Here is a 26,800-nt window from a genome sequence, read left to right on the forward strand (position 1 = left end):
TTTAAGTAGATGCTGCAACAGTCGTGAGCATTAGTTATCTTGGGATTCGACGTGGAGAATTGAAGTTAGCCAATAACGCCTTTAAGGTGATAGAGACGCCATTATCAACACCACACTTAGTTTAAGTGAAGTCGTGTAATAGGGCTACGACAAGCTGGATGTCCCTTCTGCGATACTGCAAAACGACTTGGCGCGAACGTAGCCACTGCTACAGCAGTGGCCACGAGAATGAATAAGACAGCAAGAAGATCGGGGTCCGGACGACCACATGGCACTACCGACAGGGAAGACAATCGTGTTAGGCGTATGGCTCTGCCGCATCGCACTGTATCAGCAGCAACAATTTGAGCAGCAGTTGGCGCACATCAACCAACTGTTACAAATCGGTTACCTCAAGGACAGCTCCAATCTAAACGCCCTGTAGCGTGCATTCCACTGACCACAAATCACCACCATTTGCTACCTCATAGGAGTCAAATGGGAGCTCATTGGAGGGAAGGGTGGAGGGCTAATGCGTTTTCTGACGGAAGCTGGTGCTGCCTCGGTGCCAATGACCGTTATATAGTGGTTGGGAGAAGGCTAGTTGAGGGCCTGGAGCCAACCTATCTGCGTGCCTAGCACACTGGACCTACACCTAGAGTTGTGGCCTGTGGTGCGATTTCGTATGACAGTAGGAACACTCTCGTAGTTGTCCCAAGCATTCTGACTGCAAAATTGTGCGTCAGTCTGGTGATTCGACCTCTTGTGCTGCCGCTCATGGAATACAATCGAGGGGTTTTTTCCAACAGGATAATCGACCAGAATGAGATTTTCACTCTGCAGCGGAATGTGCGCTGATATGAAACTTCTTGGCAGATTAAAACTGTGTGCCAGACCGAAACTCGAACTCGGGACCTTTGCCATTCGCGGGAAAGTGCTCTACCAACTGAGCTACCCTAGCACGACTCACGCCCCGTCCTCACAGCTTTACTTCTTCCAGTACCTCGTCTCCTGCCTTCCAAACTTTACAGAAGCTCTCCTGCGAATCTTGCAGAACTAGCACTCCCGAAAGAAAGAATATCGCGGACACATGGTTTAGCCACAGCCTGGGGGATGTTTCCAGAATGAGATTTTCACTCTGCAGCGGAATGTGCGCTGATATGAAAGATCCCGAGTTCGAGTCTCGCTCCGGCACACAGTTTTAATCTGACAGTAAGTTTCAGGATAATCGACGCCCACAGTCCGCTGTATTGTAACCCAAAATGGTGTATAGTGTGTTGACATGTTGCTTTGGCCTACTCGATCACCATATCTGTCTGTCTCCAATCGAACACATATGGAACATCATCGGACGATAATTCCAGCATCATCCACAAACAGCATTAACCGTCCCTGTATTGACCGACCAAATGCAACAGATAAGGAACGTATGGAACTCCATCCCACAAACCGCCATCCGACACCTGTACAACAAAATGCATGCAAGTTTGCATACTTGTAGTCATCATACTGGCAGTTTCATCGCTATCAATCTTCCAGCAGTCCGCATTTGTAATGGCTTATCTCGCGCTTGTAGTAACCTGTGATCTTGAAATGTCAGTCCCTTAAATATGTTTTCTAGACAAACCCACTCCCACCGGCCGGGGTGGCGGAGCGGTTCTAGGATCTACAGTCTAGAACTTCGCGACCGCTACGGTCGCAGGTTCGAATCCTGCCTCGGCCATGGATGTGAGTGACGTCCTTAGGTTAGTTAGGTTTAAGTAGTTCTAAGTTCTAGGGGACTGATGACCTCAGAAGTTAGGTCGCATAGTGCTCAGAGCCATTTTTTGAAACCCATTCCCGAAAATTACTCTATATTAATTATTTTTTTGTTTTACCCTGTTTTCCGTCAGTGTATTTCGCATAGTAAACAAATTTACAGCTGTCGGTTCCAGTTCCCATCCTTTCAAGAAAATTTTACACAAGAACTGGTAGCTAATGACTACACGTCAGCATTTTGATTCTCCACACTGGGCAAATACCGATCAGGAAAATTTCTTCCGCTGAAAAATTTGCACCAGCGACCTCCGCGTCTACCAGAACCAGAGTATCGTGCTTTCGTGACCTGCAGAAGAAGGTTTGGAGTGATTTCAACTATTTTAATTGTACCATAAATTAACACTAATGTAAATACCAAAATAAATAAGTCGTAAAGAAGATTACAAGTATCGAGAGAAATAATTCAGGATTACTATAGGAAGGTGCAGGACAAGCTGTACGACGATGCAGAGGCGCTTATCCGTTTTAATTCCCTTTATCGAGACGATCACAGCCCGAAAATTCCAAACTCAATCGCGACGGACAGCCGAGCTGCTTACGTATGCATGCGTACGGATCATGATCTATAATTAAAGACAGAAAACTATAAAAGCAAAGTACACGTATCAGCCGAAATCTATTTATGAATAATCATGCTGGAGATGTAATTCGTCGCATTTAATTGGAAGCGTCGGCGTCCCGGCCTTTCTCCTCGGCGCCGTGTTATTATAAAAGATAATTATCTGCGCTACATCTCTGTTGGGACGTCGTAATGAAAGCCGGTTATCCCTGTTAAATTATAATAATTTATTTGATCAGGCGGTAATGCCGGCGGATCGGAGGCGAGCTGTAACTCGTTATCCGCGCCGCGCGAGTGCTGCATACCGAACAGCCTCACCTCGGCTCACAGAATGGTACGGGGGCGTCGCCCCGGAGGAAGCTCCCGGGCACGAAACTCCCAAGTCTCGAAGAAGGGTCTCGAGGTCTGCAATGCAGGCTAAGTGCGGTGGCGCTCGGCACGGAAGCGTAGCTGGCACAAATCCCATTCGAAGAAACAGAACACGTGGAAGACTCCATTGGAAACAGAGAAGGAATCCTTCACTCTACTGCAGGGAGTCCATTGCTTTTAGAACTTTAAGAGATTAAAACTCGTGCCTAAACGGGATTTGCAACCATAATTATTGCCTGTTGCGGCCAACACAATTTCCAGCTAAGCTATTCAGAAGACACTGCCCTTCCACCTCACACCTTGAACCTAATATTGTCTTCCTTTACTTTCCAAAATTGTCGGAAACTCTTATGCGTACATTCCCACTAACACTCCTGACTTTTAACCTGCCAGGAATTTTTATTATAGAGCATATTTTGCGTCTGCATCTGCATCTTCATGAATATTCTGCTATTTACATTTACGATCACATAGATAATATTGTGGGTAGAGCAAACCAAAGACCGCGATTCATTGGCTGAACACTTAGAAGGTGCAACAGGTCTACCAAAGAGACTGCTTGCACTACACTTGTCGGCCCTATTCTGGAGTACTGCTGTGCGGTGTGGGATCCGCATCAGGTGGGACTGACGCATGAAATCGAAAAAGTATAAAGAGAGTAATCTCGATTTGTATTATCGTGAAATAGGGGAGATAGTGTCACAGACATGTTACGTGAATTGGAGTGGCAATTATTAAAACAAAGGCGTTTTTCGTTGCGAAAGGATCTTCTCATCAAATTTTAATCACCAGCTTTCCCCTCCGATTGCGAAAAGATTCTGTTGGCACCCACCTACTTAGGGAGAAATGATTGTCACGATAAAATAAGAGAAATCGGGGCTCGCACGGAAAAATTTAAGTTCTCGTTTTTCCCGCGTGCCGTTCGAGAGTGGAACGGTAGAGAGACAGCATAAAGGTGGTTCATTGAACCCTCTTCCCGGCACTTTATTGTGAATAGCAGAGTAATCACGTAGATGTAGATGTAGATTCCACTCTCGAAAAGCAGGTGAGAAAAACGTACACCTAAATCTTTGTGTGCCAGCTCTGATTTCTCATATTTTCTTACGAAGGCTATTTCTCGTTATGTTGGTGGGAGGCAACAAAATATTTTGATATTCGGAAGAGATTTCGTTGAACGAAAATGCTTCCTCATTTAACTTAAAGAGATCCGCTTCGGATGTACTAATGCCTTATTCAAACGACGACCGGTTTCAGGAGTTAAAATCCCATATTCAGGTGTACACATTTATTGTACTCGGTAATGCATAACATGTGATTGGGCCAGTCAGTGCAAGGGCTCCACATTCCTTCATTTTAGCGGGAGTCTGTTCGCCGAGGAGTGGCCGCGCGGTTTGAGGCGCCAGGTCACGAATCGCGCGGCCCCTCCCGTCGGAGGTTCGAGTCCTCCCTCGGGCATGGGTGTGTGTGTGTTGTCCCTAGCGCAAGTTAGTTTAAGTAGTGTGTACGTCTAGGGACCGATTACCTCAGCCGTTTGGTTCCTTAGGAATTCACACACATTTGAACATTTGAGACTGTCCAACGTCGGGCAGTCGCGCGGAATGAACGCCAAACACAACCGCCCGACAGCATGTTATGCATGACCAAATACAATAGTTTTATACGCCTGAAGATGGGATTTTAAAGTCCCAAAACCTGTCGTGGTTTGAATAACTCGTTAGTACAACTGAAGCGTACCTCTTTAAATTAATTAACCATGCCTCTTAGTTGTGGATACCCTACAGACTAGATCTTGTGCGAAAAAGCCTTCGTTTTAATGATTGATGCTCCAAGTCGCGTATCGTATCCGTGACAGTCTCTTCCGTATTTCGCTATAATGCCCAAACCACCAGACTTTCTTCGAACTTTTTCGACGTTCTCCTTCAATCGTATCCGGTAAGAATCCCCTGCTGCACAGCGGTAGTCCAGAAGAGAACGGACAAGCGTAATGTAGGGAGTTTCTTCCAGAAATTCTCATTTAAACTGCCTGAGAATAACTCAGCTTTCGTGTACGCTATACGGACATTTATGAGCTTAGCAGCACGCTTTGGTTTCATACGAAACCTACTGTTGTGGGGGACTCCAAATGCAGGAACTGAGCTCTAGAATATGTCCGACTAGTGTGATTTTTGGACTTCCCTTAGTATGTACTCCGGAATTTCCTCAATTTTTACAAAAAGTCTTCTATTCGCCTTCCTTCCTACCGATACTTCGTGTTCGTCCCATTTCATATTGCTTTGTAGTACAACCTGTAAATATTTAAATGAAGTGACGACCTGCAGATGTTTACTGCTGATCGTATAACTGGATCTCTCCATTTACTCTTTGTTGTGTGTTTTACTTCCCATCTTTACACACTCGACGCCTTGACTGAAGTCGTCTGACAGCAGAGAGAGAACGCTGCAATGTGTGTGTGGTTGACTGCCGCTGCACTTCTGCAACGTAAGTTTGCTTATCGCCATAGCTGTGGTCAAACACAAGGTCCGTCTGATTACAGGTCTACAGCGGGATTGAAACTTCCTGGCAGATTAAAACTGTGTGCCCGACCGAGACTCGAACTCGGGACCTTTGCCTTTCGCGGGCAAGTGCTCTACCAACTGAGCTACCGAAGCACGACTCACGCCCGGTACTCACAGCTTCACCCCTGCCAGTACCTCGTCTCCTACCTTCCAAACTTTACAGAAGCTCTCCTGCGAAACCTGCAGAACTAGCACTCCTGAAAGAAAGGATATTGCGGAGACATGGCTTAGCCACAGCCTGGGGGATGTTTCCAGAATGAGATTTTCACTCTGCAGCGGAGTGTGCGCTGATATGAAACTTCCTGGCAGATTAAAACTGTGTGCCCGACCGAGACTCGAACTCGGGACCTTTGCCTTTCGCGGGCAAGTGCTCTACCAACTGAGCTACCGAAGCACGACTCACGCCCGGTACTCACAGCTTCACACCTGCCAGTACCTCGTCTCCTACCTTCCAAACTTTACAGAAGCTTTCTTTCAGGAGTGCTAGTTCTGCAGGTTTCGCAGGAGAGCTTCTGTAAAGTTTGGAAGGTAGGAGACGAGGTACTGGCAGGAGTGAAGCTGTGAGTACCGGGCGTGAGTCGTGCTTCGGTAGCTCAGTTGGTAGAGCACTTGCCCGCGAAAGGCAAAGGTCCCGAGTTCGAGTCTCGGTCGGGCACACAGTTTTAATCTGCCAGGAAGTTTCATATCAGCGCACACTCCGCTGCAGAGTGAAAATCTCATTCTACAGCGGGATTGTCACTACACTTCACGGTTTGCGCTAAAGCCACCTGACGGCGTTCCAGCTCGTTGTCAAAAAGTTCACTGCACCTCAACAAAACTTCCTTGTAGTTTGCTACAAATCTAACAAATGATATTTGTATGTACACTAGGAGTTTCTGTGGACCAACGAGTTACTAACTTGCTCAATTTGTGAAGCTCTTTCCCTTCAATAAATCATCCAGTTTTCCTGAAACTGTCATCATTTGTTTGTCTGTACATGTACTTCACATCTACCGATTTCCGTCCCATTCGGAAAATTGCTACGTTGTATGTCTTTTTGTGTGTGTGTGAAATCTTATGGGACTTAATTGCTAAGGTCATCAGTCCCTAAGCTTACACAGTACTTAACCTAAATTATGCTAAGGACAAACACACACATGCCCGACGGAGGACTCGAACCTCCGCCGGGACCAGCCGCACAGCCCATGACAGCGGCGCCTTAAACCGCTCGGCTAATACCGCGCGGTTATGTCTTTTTCCTTTTTGTTCTAACGTGTATTCTACTTAAGAATGAGTTGTCAGACACCATAATTTTCGTGCCACAGTTTCTTCAAAACGATGTTGATAGCCTTCTGCAGTCCATTACCTACTATTGCGATCACAACCTCGCTTGCTTTACGAAAGCTGAAACTAAACACAGGTTGTTGCAGACCAAATAGAACAGTGGCTTACCAATCAATCACATCCGCATTTCGATGTTTGGAAATGATTCCTACAGATCTTGTATTATGACAAGCTGACTTTGAACTTTAGAAACAGGGTAAAAGTTATGAAGTTGACCCCCTAACATTTTGTGTAGCTTAAGTGCGATGCATATACAAAGCACGCATCAAAATATTCGTCGGAGACTTTTTCATAATCCAACTATGTTTTTCTGAGTTTACCCAGAAAATTTAGTTTTTATAACAAAAAGGACGTTAAAGATGGCGCGAACGTAGACATCAGTTTACGCTACAAATCAGTCTGTTATCACAACTTTAATTTCGTATTTAGATTTATTAGTAGCACTAATTCAGTCAAACCTTTCCCTCTCTCTCTCTCTCTCTCTCTCTCTCTCACACACACACACACACACACACACACACACACACACACACCAGCGCGCAAACAAACACGTGAACAGTGAGAAGGAAAGACGAACATACCCAGAAAACTTTACCAAAGTAAGAACATTTCAATATGACTTAATAAGTTTAACAGATTCAATTTTCTTCAAAAGGTACAATGATGAACGCGAAACCAGCAGTATGTTTTAGATTTTAATCGGTTTGTCTTGGATCCACCTTTTCACATTTTACCTAGAATATTCCAGTGGAATGTTGTGATAATTGTTTCAACATGGCTATATCCCCTTCCTTGTGCCCTAACAGGAAAAAACTAATTATGTGCCTGTTTCTTAGAACCTTGTTGTTGATAATAATCCATTAATATTAAACATAACGTAAGGAACTGGAACGGCTTTATATGTTTGTCACAGCAACTGAGAATGCGACAGTTAAAATACGCATACATGTCTCAGCGCAACCAGAGTCAAATAAATTCAACCCTTAGCCCAGAAGCTACAATAAAGGAGAGCTGTAACAATCTGTGATTTGGTGTTATTTTTAATTACACTCGTGCCACGTTTCAAAAATGGTTCAAATGGCTCTGAGCACTATGGGACTTAACTGGTGAGGTCATCAGTCCCCTAGAACTTAGAACTGCTTAAACCTAACTAACCTAAGGACGTCACACACATCCATGCCCGAGGCAGGATTCGAACCTGCGACCGTAGCGGTCGCGCGGTTTCAGACTGCAGCGCCTAGAACCGCTCAGCCACACTGGCCGGCTACCACATTTCATTTGGGTCTATAAACATTTCATATTGAATTCCCTGTAACTACTGCGAAGAGTTGAACGTAAACGTTTTCTGGGGGTAAATCCGTATCATACTGTGAAATAGCTGTCACTAGATGAATAACTTCGCCGTTTCGCTCACGGTTGCAGTGATTTTCTTATGAATCCATGGGTAAACTGGTGAGTGATAGTCATTAAACCGCATGAGACCCCTCTACACTCAGCATATCTTAATGGTAAGTGGCTCTGACTGCGGAAATCTAGGCACATACATCATCATGTCGTTTGCGTGTTTTTACTTTGACCCGAAAAAAGAGTAATGGTTTCATCGTTGTGACAACAGGAGACGAACGAATGACATACAAGAAAAATTCACAGAGTGAACAATGAACTACATCTACATCATTGTTATACATACGAAACAATTAACGAAATTACTCGTAAAAGTTAATATGCAAGTCTGTTATATATATGGTCCAGAGTTGTTCATGAACAGGATATGTCAATATAGGGTGCGACAGGAGGAAAGGTACACGCTTTGATGGTTGATAGTATTAGTGATTCTGAACAAAAAACTTCATATAGATGTGCGCCCTATTCCGACCTGTTTCCGAGACAGATTACATTTAATATCTTTTTGCGACTTTTTCTTCAATAACTCGAAAACCATACCCTCCGGTGAAAACGTGTTGCAGTACAAAATTAAACTACATTAAATTCCCTGCAAAAAAAAGTCATTCATTTTTTTTCCCCTAGGGCTAATAGTTTGCGCGTAGGAAGTGCGAGAATAATGAAAATCTCGCGCGATACGCTGTAGCTTAGGTAGTTTTTGCAGGCCAATTTCATTTTGTTTCCCGATTTGATAGACCATAAGCGTCCCCTATATGAAACTATTCGTCTCGACTTCTTGCACGCAACTGATGCCCATTGTAAAGAATGAGAATGTTTGAATAATACGAAAAATAAATAATGTACAAATATCTCGGAAACCGATCGGAATAGAGCATGTGTGTGTATATGTAGTTTTCTGTTCAGTGCTACTATCACCTCACAAAGAATGTACCTTACCTCCTGAGTCAAACTGTATAAATGCGCGCGCGCGCGCGCGCACACACACACACACACACACACACACACACACACACACACACGCACACACACACACACACAAGCGCACACACATTCGATTGCTCACCTGCCACCTTTTTATAAGTCTCTTCCTCATGTAGCAGTCGTAGTAGTCCATGAGCAGAAAAAAGGCTGCTAGAACCGAATCCGCAGTCGACACAAGTTTCTTTCGCCGTAGGCACTCCGTTCGGTAGTCCACTTAAAACCCTTCAAATACTGCGAATAACTCACGAATCACACACTAAATCATCCTCAACGTATAAGGTAATTATTTGAGACGTTCTGCTGCATTTCGATCAGTGGTGAAACCAGCTCAAGGAATTTGGAGAGAATACGTTCATAGCTGGCACTGCGCACGCAGCCAGCCAGGTAGCGACAACGCAGATCAGCCCTCACCTAGGCACCATTCGCGCTCACCAAGGCTTACGACGGCGCTCACCCCCAAATGCCAGTGTCTCTGGTATGAGCATAACGGTTCCTGCCGTCAGCCGCGCCGCAACGGTGTCGAGAGCACCATTCGGCCGCCGGCGCTAGAAACGGGGGTTCGCGCGTTTACGAAAGCGCTATTTTCGCCGCCTCAGCGGTAAACCCCGAGGGGAAACAGCCCCCGGCACTTATGAGCTGTGGAAGGGCCAGAGCCGAGGCACTTTCTAGCGCTACGCAGCTCCTATCTGCCTGTTAGCCATTCCGCGAGGAGCGCTACCTGGTGTTTACATACCGTGACTCGTCCCTCGTGGATACGTGAAAACTGCGCTTAGTGAAATCTGCGCCAGAACAATTTGAGCCCAGTGTTCCTGGAAAATACCTGCTCAATGATTCACGGCCTGCTTGCACGCCGAGAGTCCAAATTCCCCCTCTGCTCACAGTGGTCTTTGGGCGGCCCTGTCCCAGCCGTGTCCATGCCGTCACGGAAATAACATGCAACGTGAACATCCTGTGCTGGAAGAAGAGCGAAACCAATGGTCGACATAACGTTCTACGATATGCTCTCTTACATACGCATGGTCTAGTCTTTAAACGTTTAGATTCTGCTTTTCTCTCTTTCATGATGCATACTTGATGGCCCAGTAAACAAGATACTGTATAAAAGGCAGACTCGGTATAGCGATAAAGCGCTTCCGAAGGAGAGTATTTTGTTAATGTTGAATATAAATTTTAGGTGATAGAAAGTCTTTCTTTACGAAAAAACAAAAAACAAAAAATCCTTGTCATTGCAGAGAAGATTTCAAAACTAAATCTGATTTAGTAAAGAAGGAAATACAAAAAAATAGCCTGTAAAGATGGGACAGAACGTAATGATCATGGAGGACAAAATCAAGCATAGAAAATTATGAAGCTCTTGCATAAACAAATACGAGATACTTCATAATTAAATGCAATATCCGAAAAGGGATGGTTAAAATACTACAAATGTCTGTGGACTGGTAATGAAGAACAACCCGAAATAAACACCAATACCGACGACTCTGCAGATCAGGAAACAATGGAAGAGATAAACACTGTGATAAAAGGAACAAAAAACATGAAGTCGCCTGTCGAGAATAACTTTCACAAACAAGCAATTAAAAAGATGTTTTTAAACGTAGTAGACAGAGATAATGTTACAGGTCCTCCACAAACATGTTTCTATACAGAAGTTATTTTCCTTAACAGTATCCATTATAATATTAGACAATTTATAATGGACAAAATCAGACGGAATGAGAATATCGACAGATAACATAAAAATGGTTCAAATGGCTCTGAGCACTATGCGACTTAACTTCTGAGGTCATCAGTCGCCTAGAACTTAGAACTAATTAAACCTAACTAACCTAAGGACATCACACACATCCATGCCCGAGGCAGGATTCGAACCTGCGACCGTAGCGGTCGCTCGGTTCCAGACTGCAGCACCTAGAACCCCACGGCCACTCCGGCGGGCAGATAAGATAATAAATATGATGGTATTTCCGGGACTGGAACCCATTAGAGCCAAAATTGTTATAGATGGAGAAATAACTGGACAAGTAAGAGAGTTTAAATATTTGGGTACAATTTTAACTTTCTTGTGTCTGATGATGTACAGCTAAAATTGGCCAAATTCAGACGTTTCTGTGGGACAGTAGGCTACAACATACAGTAAAACCCAACGTGCGGAAAGTAATGTTAATTAAGCTCTACAAAGTACGGTAACCGAAGCTGGACCCTAACATCTGATCATTTACGGCGAATCAATCATTAGAGATGAAGTTGCTTCGCTTTGTAGCGGGATATTCATTGTTGGGCCATGAAAGAAATACCGATATTAGACAAGAATCCTGCACTTGTGAAAGCTAATCCCTGTGCTTTCAAATGTGAAAACTGTCTCAAGATGGTGAAAACGAGCAATGAAGTGTACTTGGGCCAAAAAAAATCAACCGCACGCGGAAACTCCAGTTTCCTCGGGAACCGATGAGGATGACAACTAAAGTTACTTTACACTGAGAATTGAATACTCCGGAATAAACTATTCATTTAGATTCCAAAGTCTTTTCTAGTAATCTCTCTGCTGGATCAAGCCCCACTGAACACAACTGACTAAAATTGGAAGTACCACGGTGTGCGACGGGCGTTTAGCCGAAATCGGAAATCCGTCACGTGTTGTCCCTTTCTCGCTGATCGCTGCGATCTTTGTCTTGATCGTCAGATTTACGAAAGCATTGTTAAGGATGCGATAGCAGTGAATAATTTGTGGCAAGCATGACTGTAAGTATGATGACTGCTGCTAGTTTCATTTGTAGCAATTTAAGCTGTGCGCTTAGGTTGCTGCATAACTACATCCTCATGAATCGTGACATATTCGGAAATAGAAAGCGAAATATTTGTGACAGACAAGAACATAATTGTCACTGCTGGCTGTTCCACTAGCAGCAATTATGTCTTTCGTTTTTTAATCAGAATGTAGTCACGAAACCGAAGAAAGCTATAACTCACAGGACATGCCCTTACTTACATAACATCGAATATTGCAGAACATACTTCTGTTACATGAATAAGAAATTCTCAGAACATATTACAAATACAAAGACGAAAAAAAAAAATAGCATGCACCAGGACACAAGCCGGCGGGAGTGGCCGAGCGGTTCTGGGAGCTTCAGTCTGGAACCGCGATGCTGCTACGGTCATAAGTTCGAATTCTGCTTCGGGCATGGATGCGTGTGATGTCTTTAGGTTAGCTAGGTTTAATTAGTTCTGAGTTCTAGGGGACTGATGACCTCAGATGTTAAGTCCCATAGTGCTCAGAACCATTTGAACCAACCAGGACACAAACCTACTGCCTTCAACTCCACAACTTCAAGTCTCAAATCATATGACGACAGCGATTGCATATAACCTTGAGCATTATTACTGTTCATCTTAAAATCTCCAAAGGCCTGTTACAGGCGATATGTCAATAACTAGCATTTAATTACAACAAACTGTACGTGTTTGTGACAAATCTTCAGTGTGTCGTTGTCATGAAACAGCATAATGTCATAACATGCAAATTATAATATGGAAACGCTAATGACCGTAGCAGTTTTGCGCCCTAAAACCATAACATATAATACGGAAACAACGAAAGAGGATGAACGCAATATGGCGTCTTAGAAGTAGCGAGCGAGGGACGACCACGTGACCGACTTCCAATTTCAGCCGAATGACACCTGCACACCGTGAAACTTCCAAACTCTCTTTTCGACTCAACAGTAACTGACATTCACGGCGACAAGCACGTATAAATACACAAAGAATCTTACAATTAATAGCGGAAACTGTCACGATAGAAAGTACACTATAATGGCAGCAAAAATATCCCAATATAGAAGGGGCCACAGATTAGCCGTTTGCGAGGTAATTGTCAATGTGCGGTTACACGTCACTGGTGAATTCAGTATGAATTATTGTCCTAGTTAGTAGAAATATACTGAAGTGTTAATTTTTCCGTCTCAATCTAACTGGATCCAGATTTCACCTGTGACCTACTTTAACAAGAAATACAAGATAAGTTCCACCACGTTATGTGTTACATTACACTGAACCCTTGTAGCTGTCAAAGTGTTTCACTTGTCCTTCTCAAATATGGATGCAGTACTTCACTGCCGGCCGCTGCGGCCGAGCAGTTCTCGGCGCTTCAATCCGGAACCGCACTGCAGCTACGGTCGCAAGTTCGAATCCTGCCTCGGTCATGGATGTGTGTGATGTTCTTAGGTTAGTTAGGTTTCATATTAACAGAATCTTCCGTCGGTTCTTGGTAGAACAACATTATAATAAATGAAAAGCACCAGTTTGCTTTTGTTCTACAATATTACTTTTAATGTAAACCGGTTTTCGGCTTACAAGGACATCTTCACACATTTACTGAGTATTATCCAGTAAATGTCTGAAGATGGCCTTGTAAGCCGAAAACCGGTTTACAATGAAAGTAATATTGTAGAACAAAAGCAAACTGGTGCTTTTCATTTATTAGTTAGGTTTAAGTAGTTCTAAGTCCAGGGGACTGATGACTTCAGGTGTTAAGCCCCATAGTGCTTAGAGCCATTTGAACCATTTTTGAGTACTTCATTCTTCTCTTTCAAGCTCCAACAGATAATTTCGTACAGCTTGTCAAATCTGTACAATTTGCTGCTCCAGTTTCTCCAATCATATCAATGAGGGAGATGTGCTCTTGACTTTCAAAACGTACCCAAACAGAAAAGTGCGAAGGGTGTGGTTAGCTGATCTGGTAGAAATCATCCATGCACCACATTTCCCAACATCGAGCAAGAGAACATCCTCGAGCTATCCTGGATGATCCCGCCACAGAAACTGAAGACACCCTCGTCCATAATGTTTTCTTTGGAGAATGTGTGGGCCAATGAGACGACAATCCCCTAACTACACAGTCAATGACAAACGTTGCTGATCTGGTGGTTCACGAGCAGTATTCGTGATTATGCTAAATTGGAGCCCAGATAGACAGAGACTTCACAGAAAGTTTACATTTCACACACATTAGTGCTGACTAGAACAATGCTTCATACAGAAGTCAGTGGCATCTCGTAGCCACACATTCGTAATCATTTCGCAAACGGTTCGTCTGTTGACCCATGTTTGTTGAGAACGTTTTTGCGTCTCTTCAGTTTTTTCTACGCATTATGAAGCACCTCACATGTATGTATATACATGCGAGAAAAATTTCTTATTTTTATCCCAGCAATTTCGGAAGTGGTGTCAGTTAAAACAGTTGGTTACAGTTGGTTACATTTGATGCGTTAGTTACAGTGGATCTCAGACCTCCATAAAAGGCAAGCTATAGGTGTCAAATTCAACTGCAGTATTGACGGTGCCTTCGTTGGCCACACTGACCGTGGCGGGAGACGACACATATAAACACCCCTCCAGCCCGCCTCTGCGAGCCCGTTCGCTCCAGTACGCCACCCGAGGTTCACTAACAAGTGAACCAGATAGTAGTGACCTATCACAGCAATCACTAAAGGACCTACACTATACTCAAAGTTATCTGTTACGATAAGTTCGTTTTATACATACTGTAAATTAATATTTCATTCGTTTTTTAGATATCTGTCTGTTGTTAAAGAGCACGCTTTCAACTGCGGAGACAACACTAAACTCCGCATCGTTAGTTCAGTTTCCAACGTTCTGCTAATATTCCGAATAGTTCTTAGAGGTATTTTATTCTCACTGTTCCTTCTTTCCTGCTTTTATCAAGTGGACTGGAAACGAATTTTTTTACCTGCTCTCATGAGCTAATGCATAGCTCGCTATCTTGAGAGACAGGGAGGTGCGCGTTACCCTGACTGAATCCGCATGGCACATTAACGATCATGAGCTGATGAAGCTGCCAACTCAATTTTTTTTTTTTTTGTTGCTCTTTCCCACCCTCGTTTGGGCAGCGGTTGTACTGCTTCCTCACTTCCGCCTCGGAGAAAATGATACAATACAGTCAAAATGTGATGACGCGCAGAACACACTAAGTCTACACGAGTAACAGAGAGACGGCGTACACAACTTCCTTCCTTTACGTCACTTGGACCTCTCTGCTGTCAGGAGGGGCATCCGACCCCAGAGTTAAATCCATACACAGTACAAAACTCTCCTACTAAACCACTGGAGCGATTTCAAGAAAATTTGGTACACATATCACTTACTGTCTATGAAAGGTGTGATGGTGGAGGCGGAAAACAATGTAGCCGACGACGCGTGAATTTCCGGGTTTTATACATCCAGTATTAGAGATTGAGGGCACTTAGTGAACTGCAACAAACTTTATTCATAATATAAGACCTTTACGAAAGGTCTGTTCCTAAAGACTGGAAAGTAGCACAGGTCACACCAATATTCAAGAAAGGAAATAGGCGTAACCCATTGAAGTACAGACCCATATCACTGACCTCAATTTGCGGTAGGATTTTGGGACATATACTGTACTTGAACATTATGACTCACCTTGAAGAAAATGACTTATTGATACATAACCGACACGGATTCAGAAAATATCGTTCTTTATTCCCATAAAGTAATGAGAGCTGTCGACAAGGGATCTCAGATAGATTCCATATTCCTAGATCTCCAGAAGGCTTTTGATACCGTTCCTCACAAGCGACAATTAATCAAATTGCGTGCGTATGAAGTATCGTCTCAGTTGTGTGACTGGATTCGTGATTTCCCCTCAGAGAGATCACAGTTCGTAGTGATAGACGGTAAATCATCGAGTAGAACAGAAATGATATCTGGCTTTCCGCTAAGTAGTGTCATAGGTCCTCTGCTGTTCCTGATTTATATAAATGATCTAGGTGATAATCTGAGCAGCCTCCTTAGATTGTTTGCAGATGACGCTGTAACTTACCGTCTAGTAAAATCATCAGAAATTCCAATTACAAAGTGATCTATAGAGGATTTCTGTATGTGCGAAAAGTGGTAATTTGCACTAAACAAAGAAAAATGCGAGGTCATCCACATGGGTACTAAAAGAATTCAGATAAATTTTGGGTATACGATAAATCACACAAATCTATGGGCTGTCAATTCGACTAAATACCTAGGAATTACAATTACGAGCAACTTAAATTAGAAAGACCACATAGATAATATTGTGGGGAAGGCGAAACAAAGACTGCGCTTTGTTGGCAGAACACTTAGAAGATGCGACAAACCCACTAAAGAGACAGCCTACATTACACTTGTCCGTCCTTTGCTTGAATATTGCTGCGCGGGATGGGATCCTTACCAGGTAAGATTGACGGAGGACATCAAAAAAGTGCAAAGAAGGGCAGCTTGTTTCGTGTTATCGCGCAAAAGGGGCGACAGCGCCACTGATATGATAGCCGAGTTGGGGTGGCTGTCACTGAAACAAAGGCGGTTTTCTTTGCGGGGAGATCCATTTACGAAATTTCAATCACCGACTTTCTCTACCGAATGCGAAAATATTTTGTTGACACGCACCAACGTAGGGAGAAATGATCATCATAACAAAATAAGAGCCGGCCGTGGAGGCCGAGCGGTTCTAGGCGCTGCAGTCTGGAACCGCGGGACTGCTACGGTCGCAGGTTCGAATCCTGCCTCGGGCATGGATGTGTGTGATGTCCTTAGGTTAGTTAGGTTTACGTAGTTCTAAGTTCTAGGGGACTGATGACCCCAGAAGTTAAGTCCCATAGTGCTCGGAGGCATTTGAACAAAATAAGAGAAATCAGAGCTTGAACGGAAAGATTTAGGTGTTCCTTTTTCCCACGCGCCATTCGAGAGTGGAATGGTAGAGAAGTAGTATGAAAATGTTTCGATGAACCCTCTGACAGGCACTTGAGTGTGAATTGCAGAGTAACCATGTAGATATAGAACCTTGTTTCTCTGACAATCCCCACAAAATGATGAAAGAAAAAAGATTTATCGCTTACTACATTTTCTCTGCTCACGCAGTAAAGCTGCCTTATCAGGCATAACGTTTTAATTTATTACTTCTTTCCTACCAACTGTATACACATTTTGCGGATAGTATTCACATACACCACTAATGTATCTGCATAATTATGTCACTGTACGACATGTAGTTCAGGAAATATGACGAAATAGACACTGAACTGCAAGAAAAACTGCCGCTTCATGCATGACGATTAAATTTATTACTTCTTTGCTGCTTAGTGTAATCGCAACACATTTCGCACACAGTATGCCCATGCGTCGCTCAATGTACCTACAAAATTAAATCATTGCACGACACATAGTTTAGGGTATATGACGTCATAAACAGTGAGCTGCGTGAAAAAGAAATTGCAGGGCGAAATTCGCTAGAGATATAGATGAACTATGTGTAAAAATGTGTGCAAAATGATGTTAAATATATGTGAAATATATACAGGGTGGCCTAAAAGTCCGTCAACATTTGAAAATTCACTAATGCACGTATAATGTAGGGAGAGAGGTAAAAATTGACACGCATACTTGAAATGACAAGGGGTTTCACTGAAAATAAAAATGAGGAAAAAACTGACCAACAAATGGCGCTGGAATGCAACACGTCAGTAACGCCGCATCAGAATCGTGTATAAAATGAGCCGAAGTGAGAGAGGGAGTCAGCTTGGCTGACAAACACCTGCTGGAAGTTACGACTTTTACACATGATCTCTGGCCCACAGACCTCAGACCGTGCGATTATTGTTGTGGAGTTACGTGCAGTCCCAAGTTAACTACGACTTCTCAACTTCATTAGGGATGCCAAAAGGCAACATCCGATGGCAATTTCACACCATACTTACTGATATACTGTACAGTGTTGTTCACAACATTGTCCCTCGACTACCATTAATGACGACCGACAGGTTGATCACTTGTTATAAAGAACATGCTTGTTATAAATCAGTTGTCATGCTAATTATCGCTTTTGTTTCATACGAAGCACCATCTGCTGGCTACTTTGTCGACTTTTTTGGTTTCAGTGAAACCACATGTCATTTCAAACATGTGTGTTAACTTTTGCCTATCTACTGGCAATGTTCCGTGAAGTACTGAATTTTCAAATGTTAACGGACTTTTGGGTCACCCTGTATATTACATTGCATACTCTGGCCAAGCCACGGGTAAGAAGCTACTCCTAAGGCTTTGGATCGATTTCAGCGAATCTTGGTACATCCAGTACTTACTATCTGGAAAGAAACACTGTGAGGGTAGGAGTATCACCCTCTTAATGGTAGGTTGGTTGGTTGATTCGGGGGGAGGGAATAAAACAGCCAGATCATCAGTCCCATCAGATTAGGGAAGGATGGGGAAGGAAGTCAGCCATGCCCTTTCAAAAGAACCATCCCGTCATTTGCCTGAAGCGACTTAGAGAAATCACGGAAAACCTAAATCAGGATGGCTTGACACGGGTTTGAACTGTCGTCCTCCAAAAGCGAGTCCAGTGTGCTAACAACTGCGCCACCTCACTCGGTTCTCCTATTGGGGTAGGGGTGATAACGTGGAGAAAGAAGAGGATTGGAGGAGACGTAAGCAAGTAGAAAGGAAGAGGAGATGGACAGAGAGAGGGGAGGGGGAACTGACAGAAAGCGAAGGGGAGTAGGTCAACAGAGAAAGGAAAGTGGAGGAGATGGACAGAGAGGAGGAGGAGATTGACTAATTGAAGAATGAAATAAATACGTAACCGGGCAATACCAGGAACCCAGTTTGCAATGAAATACAATTTACCAACTCCTGAAAAAGTTGATCCCATATGGGATCGGCTAAACGCTAAGAAAAAGCAGAAGAAAGATGACGATCAGAACGTATTGAACTTTGCATAAAATATGTGCAGTTATTATCTAATTATCACTATGTCAGTTCATGGCTTGTATTTTGTACCTGACGAATCTTTAGCCCTGATGGCATACGTAAGGTATTTGTGTCCCAGGAGGCGCCCCAAGGAAACATTTCCCTCATAACAAGTGCCTCACAATTATTCAACGAAGACATACATCAAATAATTTAACTTATCACGTTTTACTTTCAATTTTTATGAAATAAATATTGGTGCATAACATACCTGAGGAGCGGGTATTCGTAGCCAAGGAGTATTTTCGGCCATCTGTAAGTCAGAAATTTCTTGATCAGTTTCAATACTGCGTGTCTTTTTTTATCAGTCCACTTTCACGTAAGATGTTTCTTGGAAGCCTCAGTAGGCTTCTTCCGATCTTTCAGATGACCGAACATGCCCTACGGTGACTGACATTCTAAGACCACTGTTGTAGACGACGTTGCTAAGTACCTGAAATCGAAAGAGAAACAGACCATTAATAAATATCTCCAACCGGAAAAAGTTTTTATTGAACGTCGTATTGACACATACATGCGCAATGTTCAGTACTTTGTTTGCAACAAGTTTCAACCACATAAACACACTATCAAGCTCAAACAATATAACATTTCAGCATTTTGAATTCACAAGCATGAGGTCCAAATCTGTACCTATATTCGTGTTTTGTCAGATAGAATATAACCTCGTCAACAAACACCAACCAATATGTCGATTTTAAAAAACTAAAAATTGATACTGGATACAAATAACAATCAACTTCGTGAAATAAAGACGGTATATATAGTTGTTGTCCAGTTATAACACTGGTTTGATGCAATTATACACGATTGTGTATCCTATAAAAGCCTCTCTTTCTCTTCATAACTTTTGCAACTTATATTCACTTGAACCCGCTTACTGAACTCTAGCCTTCGCTTCCCTCCACAATTTTTACCCCACAAAACACTCTCCATTACGAAACTGACCATTATTTAATGCCTCAGGATATGTCCTATCAACTGATCCCCTCTTTTAGTGAAACAGTACCATAAGTTTCTTTCCTACCGTCTTCGTTAGTTATCAACATTCTTCAGCAGCGTCACATTTCGGAAGTTTCTACACTCTTCTGCTCTGTAGTGTTTGTCGCCCACGTTTCACCTCCGTACAAATCAATGTCCCAGATAAAAACTCCTAGAAAATTTTCCGTCGGTGCTTAGCATAAAAAGACAATAATAAAAAAGAGGAACACTTCCTAATATTTTACAAAAGTATATTTATTTTTTCACGAGCGATATTTCCGCTTCTCAGGCCATCTTCAGGTGACAACCGAATGTCGCAAACACAGATAAACAAGATGTGCAAGTTACACAAATGTTATTTGTAAAGAAAATTCAAAAGTGACAGTGTTCACAAAGGCTACACATATTAGAATAATTACATCAGCTAAACAAGGGAGTAAATAAAGATTTTTGTGCAGATACATGTAACAAATGATGAGAAATAAAATGAAGTTACAGTTTGAGTCCGATATTTGTGAAGAGAACTTCATTTAACAATGGAGAAAATGGAAACTGAGTCTGATCATTTAATACTAGGCTGGCATTCTGTGTCATGTGTTCGTTTATTTTCATTATTTCCAGTAGGGCCATCTTTCCGCTTTTTTGAACAGAACGTAACTATTATAATTTTGTTACATTTTAAAACATTTCTCTGTTAAGAAACACTTTTCTTCCTGTTACCAGTCTGCATCCTCTCTACTATGGCCATTGTCAATTATTTTGCTGCTAAGCCATTAAAACGCATCTACTTTTCGAGTTTAATTAACCAACTGAATTTCCTCAGCATTACCCGATTCAACTACATTCCAGTACTTGCTAGCTTTGTTCTGTGACTATACCAGCAGTAATATATCTGCATCCATTACAGTATTAATATTCACTATGAACTATCTGTCTTCAGATCCTCTGTGGTAATACTTCACGTGTTGACAGACACTAAGCTCTAAGCTTGATTGGATGGAAGTACCATTACGACTACTTTGTCTCGCTTTTGTGCGTATTAGTTAACTACATTATCAGTCACATTAGGTTATCTGCTTTTCCTGTTTGAGTTGCTTATTAACACACCAACTTTATACAATATTTCTAAAGTGTTAACTTGCGGTTTTAAGCTCCTCAGTGAACTTTATCTATGCTTTGTGAATCGGTACACCTCTCAACAACGGGAGCAAGTAACATCCACATCCACATGTACATTAGCTTCCGTTAGTAAAATTCTTCGTTCTCCTTTGCGTTACTTGCATTTTCATAAAATAATCATCGTAATTTTATCGGTATTAAGAATGTAGAGATAACAGTTCGCTGTATTATAACATACTATGAGATTAACAATGAGTGAAAATGACTTGATACAGAAATCAACATCGCGTAGGCATTCGAGATACGAAAATCAAATAATTACGCAAGGTGATTTAACATTTAATGTTATTATTGTTTTTTTTTGTGGTCTTTAGTCTGGAAAATGGTTTGATGCAGCTCTCCATGCAATTCTATCCTGCGCAAGCTTCATCATTTCCGAGTAACTACTGCAACCTACATACTTCTGATCTGCTTGGAGTATTCATGCCTTGGTCTCCCTCTACAATTTTTACCCTCCAGTCTTCCCTCCAATACTAAATTGATGATCCCATGATGCCTTAGAACGTGTCCTACCAATCGATCCCTTTTTCTAGTCAAGTTGTGTTACAAATTCCTCTTCTCTCCTATTCTATTCAGTATAGTTACGTGATCTACACACCTAATCTTCAGCATTCTTCTGAAGCAGAATATTTCGAAAGCTTCTATTCTCTTCTTGTCTAGACTGTTTATCGTCCATGTTTCGTTTCCACACATGGCCATACTGCTGATGTACAACTGCAAAAATCTAAAATATCGCTGATTTCCGAGTCGTTTGAGTGCAGCTTTCCTGTTCTTACATCACAAGCCGTCTAAGGAGGAACTGAATTAAAGCTCTAATTTCACGCCAAGCGCGTTTCGCTTGCTCACTCTCAGATAATTAACAGTGGACCAAAAAAAATGAACTTTACAGTGACGAAACAAACTAAAATAATTCCGTAAATATCTGAGAGAAATAAGCACAGCTTCGTACAAGAAGGGAACCGACATCAAAATGTTGACGTGTTTAGAAATACGCACAGATTAGAGAACTTCTATCCGCATTCGAAGTCCCTTACCCGCGTCAGCATTCGCAAGTCTTTTATCCGCATCTGCATATCTGAATATTAAAATTTTTTTAACCACCGTCAATCCGTTCAGTACCGTAAACTGGGTATACTCTGACTGCTGTGGATACTTTGACCACTTACAGATCAAAAGGTTTACAGCTCTCAGTTAGATGTTTAGTATATAACATCTGGTGTAAAGTTCCATAGATGGCGCCATGTAATTTCGATTTGCTGGCGCAACAGTTGGCGAACCTATTGCGATTTATAATTGTATACAAAAATAGTGTTAAAATCTAGTTGTGCAAAATCCATCGATATCATTTAACTGCAAACGCATAGGCATTTTCAACTGTATGTATGTTACTCGATTAAGACATACCACTGATTGCTTTTTTGTTCACATGTATACATCTGCCACTATATAACGATTTCCAAGGGCATGTGCACGATTTCTCAGTTTCGGGGCTACCCTGACCAGTGGTTACTGTTACCTCAGGATTAAAGGCTTGACTTAGACGATGAAACAAGGATTCTCAATGTGAAAATCATCCAAAAACTAAGGACCTCTCAATGAGAAATGGTGGAATTTATCATGAGAACTTTTAGGAGGGGGAGGAAAACAAATAACGGAATCAAGGAACAAACTACATCGACATCAACAGGGGTTGGGCAAAACTGTGAAAACACCCTGAGAAATGCGTGCTTGAACATAAATGCAGACGCCAGGCAAGTCTGCAGGTTGCGCTATTGTCAAACGGCACCTGGCAATGTCATCAGTACTTTGCAAATGAAAGTCGTGGTCAGAACAGTGTTCTGTGTAGTTGTTAGGGCATTATGTCTGGGTTAAGTGATTCGAATATGAACAAATTGTTGGTGCTCGCATGATGGTAACCAAAGTAACCGAAGGTGTTTCCAAAAGCGTCCTATCGAAGATTTATGCCGCATACAGGCATACCGGGAAAGCGGAAAAACACCATCCACTAATATTCACACACACACACACACACACACACACACACACACACAACACACATTAACACAAACACACACACACAAAACACGCTGCCCACACTGCTAAAATGTTCCGGAAACTCACGTTTGAAGCAATGGCCCATCCTCCGTATAGCCCTGATTCTGCATCTTCCAACTTCCACTCGTTTGTTCCACTCAAGAAAGCATTAAGGGGCTGTCGATTCAAGGCTGAACGAGACGTGAACAGCGGGGCTCGCTGGTCAGTCGAAAACCTTCTTTTCTGAAGGCATCAGAAAGCTTGGACAACGATGGACCAAGTGCGTCGAAAAGTACTGAAAAGAGATGTTGACGTACGTGGCCTATTTGTATTGCAAGTGTCCTACTTGTACTGCAATAAAACGTATAGCTACATAGAGCATAATTTTTTACTAATCCCCGTAAAGGGTGAAACGTCCCCTTAGAAAAATTAATGAGTTACTGTGCTGATAAAACCCTTACGTTATTTGTTTTTCAAACACCTGAGCAAAACTGAATGTACTCAGACATTTCTCTCTTTACTTACTCTGATCATCACTAAACTGACACACAATGTTTTAGCGCAACGCAATCTGACTTTCAATAATCCCTACAAAATAATGGCCCTGACTAATAATAACCTACACCTTTCATGAATCACTTACCTCACAAAAATCTTCGTTACTCGAACTACTGCAATACAGCGAGCGCCAATACTGCCAGCTAAATAAAGGATTCTAATTACTGAAGGCAGTAACTACTGATAGGTACAGTTAGCAAATGAAAGATTTTGTTGGAGAACAAACAATGTATCTACCTTAATAGTGTTCAAAAGTCATAATATATATATATATATATATATATATATATATATATATATATATATATATGGTGTTTCAAAAATGACCGGTATATTTGAAACGGCAATAAAAACAAAACGAGCAGCGATGGAAATACACCGTTTGTTGCAATATGCTTGGGACAACAGTACATTTTCAGGCGGACAAACTTTCGAAATTACAGTAGTTACAATTTTCAACAACAGATGGCGCTGCGGTCTCGGAAACTCTATAGTACGATATTTTCCACATATCCACCATGCGTAGCAATAATATGGCGTAGTCTCTGAATGAAATTACCCGAAACCTTTGACAACGTGTCTGGCGGAATGGCTTCACATGCAGATGAGATGTACTGCTTCAGCTGTTCAATTGTTTCTGGATTCTGGCGATACACCTGGTCTTTCAAGTGTCCCCACAGAAAGAAGTCACAGGTGTTCATGTCTGGCGAATAGGGAGGCCAATCCACGCCGCCTCCTGTATGTTTCGGATAGCCCAAAGCAATCACACGATCATCGAAATATTCATTCAGGAAATTAAAGACGTCGGCCGTGCGATGTGGCCGGGCACCATCTTGCATAAACCACGAGGTGTTCGCAGTGTCGTCTAAGGCAGTTTGTACCGCCACAAATTCACGAAGAATGTCCAGATAGCGTGATGCAGTAATCGTTTCGGATCTGAAAAATGGGCCAATGATACCTTTGGAAGAAATGGCGGCCCAGACCAGCACTTTTTGAGGATGCAGGGACGATGGGACTCAAACATGGGGCTTTTCGGTTCCCCATATGCGCCAGTTCTGTTTATTGACGAAGCCGTCCAGGTAAAAATAAGCTTCGTCAGTAAACCAAACGCTGCCCACATGCATATCGCCGTCATCAAACCTGTGCACTATATCGTTAGCGAATGTCTCTCGTGCAGCAATGGTAGCGGCGCTGAGGGGTTGCCGCGTTTGAATTTTGTATGGATAGAGGTGTAAACTCTGGCGCATGAGACGATACGTGGACGTTGGCGTCATTTGGACCGCAGCTGCAACACGGCGAACGGAAACCCGAGGCCGCTGTTGGATCACCTGCTGCACTAGCTGCGCATTGCCCTCTGTGGATGCCGTACGCGGTCGCCCTACCTTTTCAGCACGTTCATCCATCACGTTCCCAGTCCGTTGAAATTTTATCAAACAGATCCTTTATTGTATCGCTTTTCGGTCCTTTGGTTACATTAAACCTCCGTTGAAAACTTCGTCTTGTTGCAACAACATTGTGTTCTAGGCGGTGGAATTCCAACACCAGAAAAATCCTCTGTTCTAAGGAATAAACCAAGTTGTCTACAGCACACTTGCACGTTGTGAACAGCACACGCTTACAGCAGAAAGACGACGTACAGAATGGCGCACCCACAGACTGCGTTGCCTTCTATATCTTTCACATCACATGCAGCGCCATCTGTTGTTGAAAATTGTAACTACTGTAATTTCGAAAGTTTGTCCGCCTGAAAATGTACTGTTGTCCCAAGCATATTGCAACGAACTGTGTATTTCTATCGCTGCTCGTTTAGTTTTTATTGCCGTTTCAAATATACCGGTCATTTTTGAAACACCCTGTATATATCAGTTCATGACATCCAGTCTTACAAATTTACTCTCTCTGATGGACACACGTCCAGATCATCCGCTCTCAAAACTCCGCCGTCTCTCTTCCCACACCCACCACTGCTGGCGGCTCGCCTCCAACTGCGCAACGCTACGCGCTGTTAACAGCTAAGTGCCCAACACTACAATAACAAATTCCAACAATGCAAACCAGCCACAGACTGCACGCAGCACAGTCAGTGATTTTCATACAGAGCGCTACGTGACGTTACTAACATAAAAACCTAAACAGCCTACTTACAACACACACACACACACACACACACAAACACACACACACACACACACACACAGACAAAACACGCTGCCCACACTGCTGAAACTTTCCGGAAACTCAGGTCTGAAGCAATGGCTCACCATCCGTATAGTCCTGCTCTTGCTCCTTCCAACTACCACTTGTTTGGTCCACTCAAAGAAGCACCAAGTGCTATGAAAAAGAAGGAGACTGTACTGAAAAGTTACGTTAACATAGTGTACTATTTGCATTGCACGTGTCCTATTTGTACCACAATAAAAGCTATAGCTACATTCTACATAATTTTTTTACCTACCCCCGTATATACAAGCTGTCAACAGTAACGGTCCTATCTCAGTTTCCTGCGATACCCTTGAAATTACCTTCACATCTGCCAATTCAGTTAGGAGTGGCGTATTGAGTTCCATCTGCAGGGAAGATCTGAATCTAGCCACAAATCTGTCCCGATGCTCGGTAAGCGACTGAACACATCGCAGTGAATAGATGGGTAGTAGGTGCGAGGTGATCAGAACCAAGCGTTGTAACCACAGCCAGGTTTCGCAATGGGCGATCCCATGGCGTATTCTGCGCGGCGACAGCTTGGTGGGGCGCCGTGCCTTTGGACGCGGTTACGACCCGTAATGACGCACGACCGCTCGACCAGGCGCTCCTGAATGGACGGCCACGACTATAAAAACGGCCGGCCTTGGCGGCCGGCGCAGGTGGCCCACGGGGCGGACACTACATAGGAGACCCGGCGGCCGGCGGTCCCAGCGCGACAGTTTCGCACTTTTAACGACCGCGAATGACGAGTTTCGGTGCAGCGCCGGCTGCATAGCCCGACACAATTCACGACCTCTCCGATTTCGATCGCCGATTAAGCTGACCTGCTGCGTAATTCCGAGCTCCCACACTTTCGCTATTAAATTTTACACGTACTGCGGCTGCGAGATGTTTATACGACTTCGTCGTTGGTCTGGGACGCACGGATGGCTAATTAGAAAGGCTATGAGTCTTTTGGTCAGCTGTAATTTCTCCCATGCGGTGCAGATCTTCACAGAAAGTAAAGAAAAAAATACTGCAATTAGAGTTTATTGTACAACTC

At 42.9% G+C, this 26,800-nt stretch overlaps 1 long non-coding RNA gene across 1 annotated transcript in view; it reads right to left on the reverse strand.

The window, feature by feature from the left end:
- Positions 1-26,800, reverse strand: part of LOC124599602 — a 310,564-nt gene that overhangs the window by 124,204 nt on the left and 159,560 nt on the right. Inside the window, exon 2 of the long non-coding RNA XR_006978570.1 lies at positions 19,016-19,057. This is a non-coding gene — a long non-coding RNA (uncharacterized LOC124599602). The remainder of the gene's footprint in view (positions 1-19,015; positions 19,058-26,800) is intronic.

The sequence above is a fragment of the Schistocerca americana genome, chromosome 1, assembly GCF_021461395.2.
Source record: "Schistocerca americana isolate TAMUIC-IGC-003095 chromosome 1, iqSchAmer2.1, whole genome shotgun sequence".
NCBI classification, from domain to species: domain Eukaryota; kingdom Metazoa; phylum Arthropoda; class Insecta; order Orthoptera; family Acrididae; genus Schistocerca; species Schistocerca americana.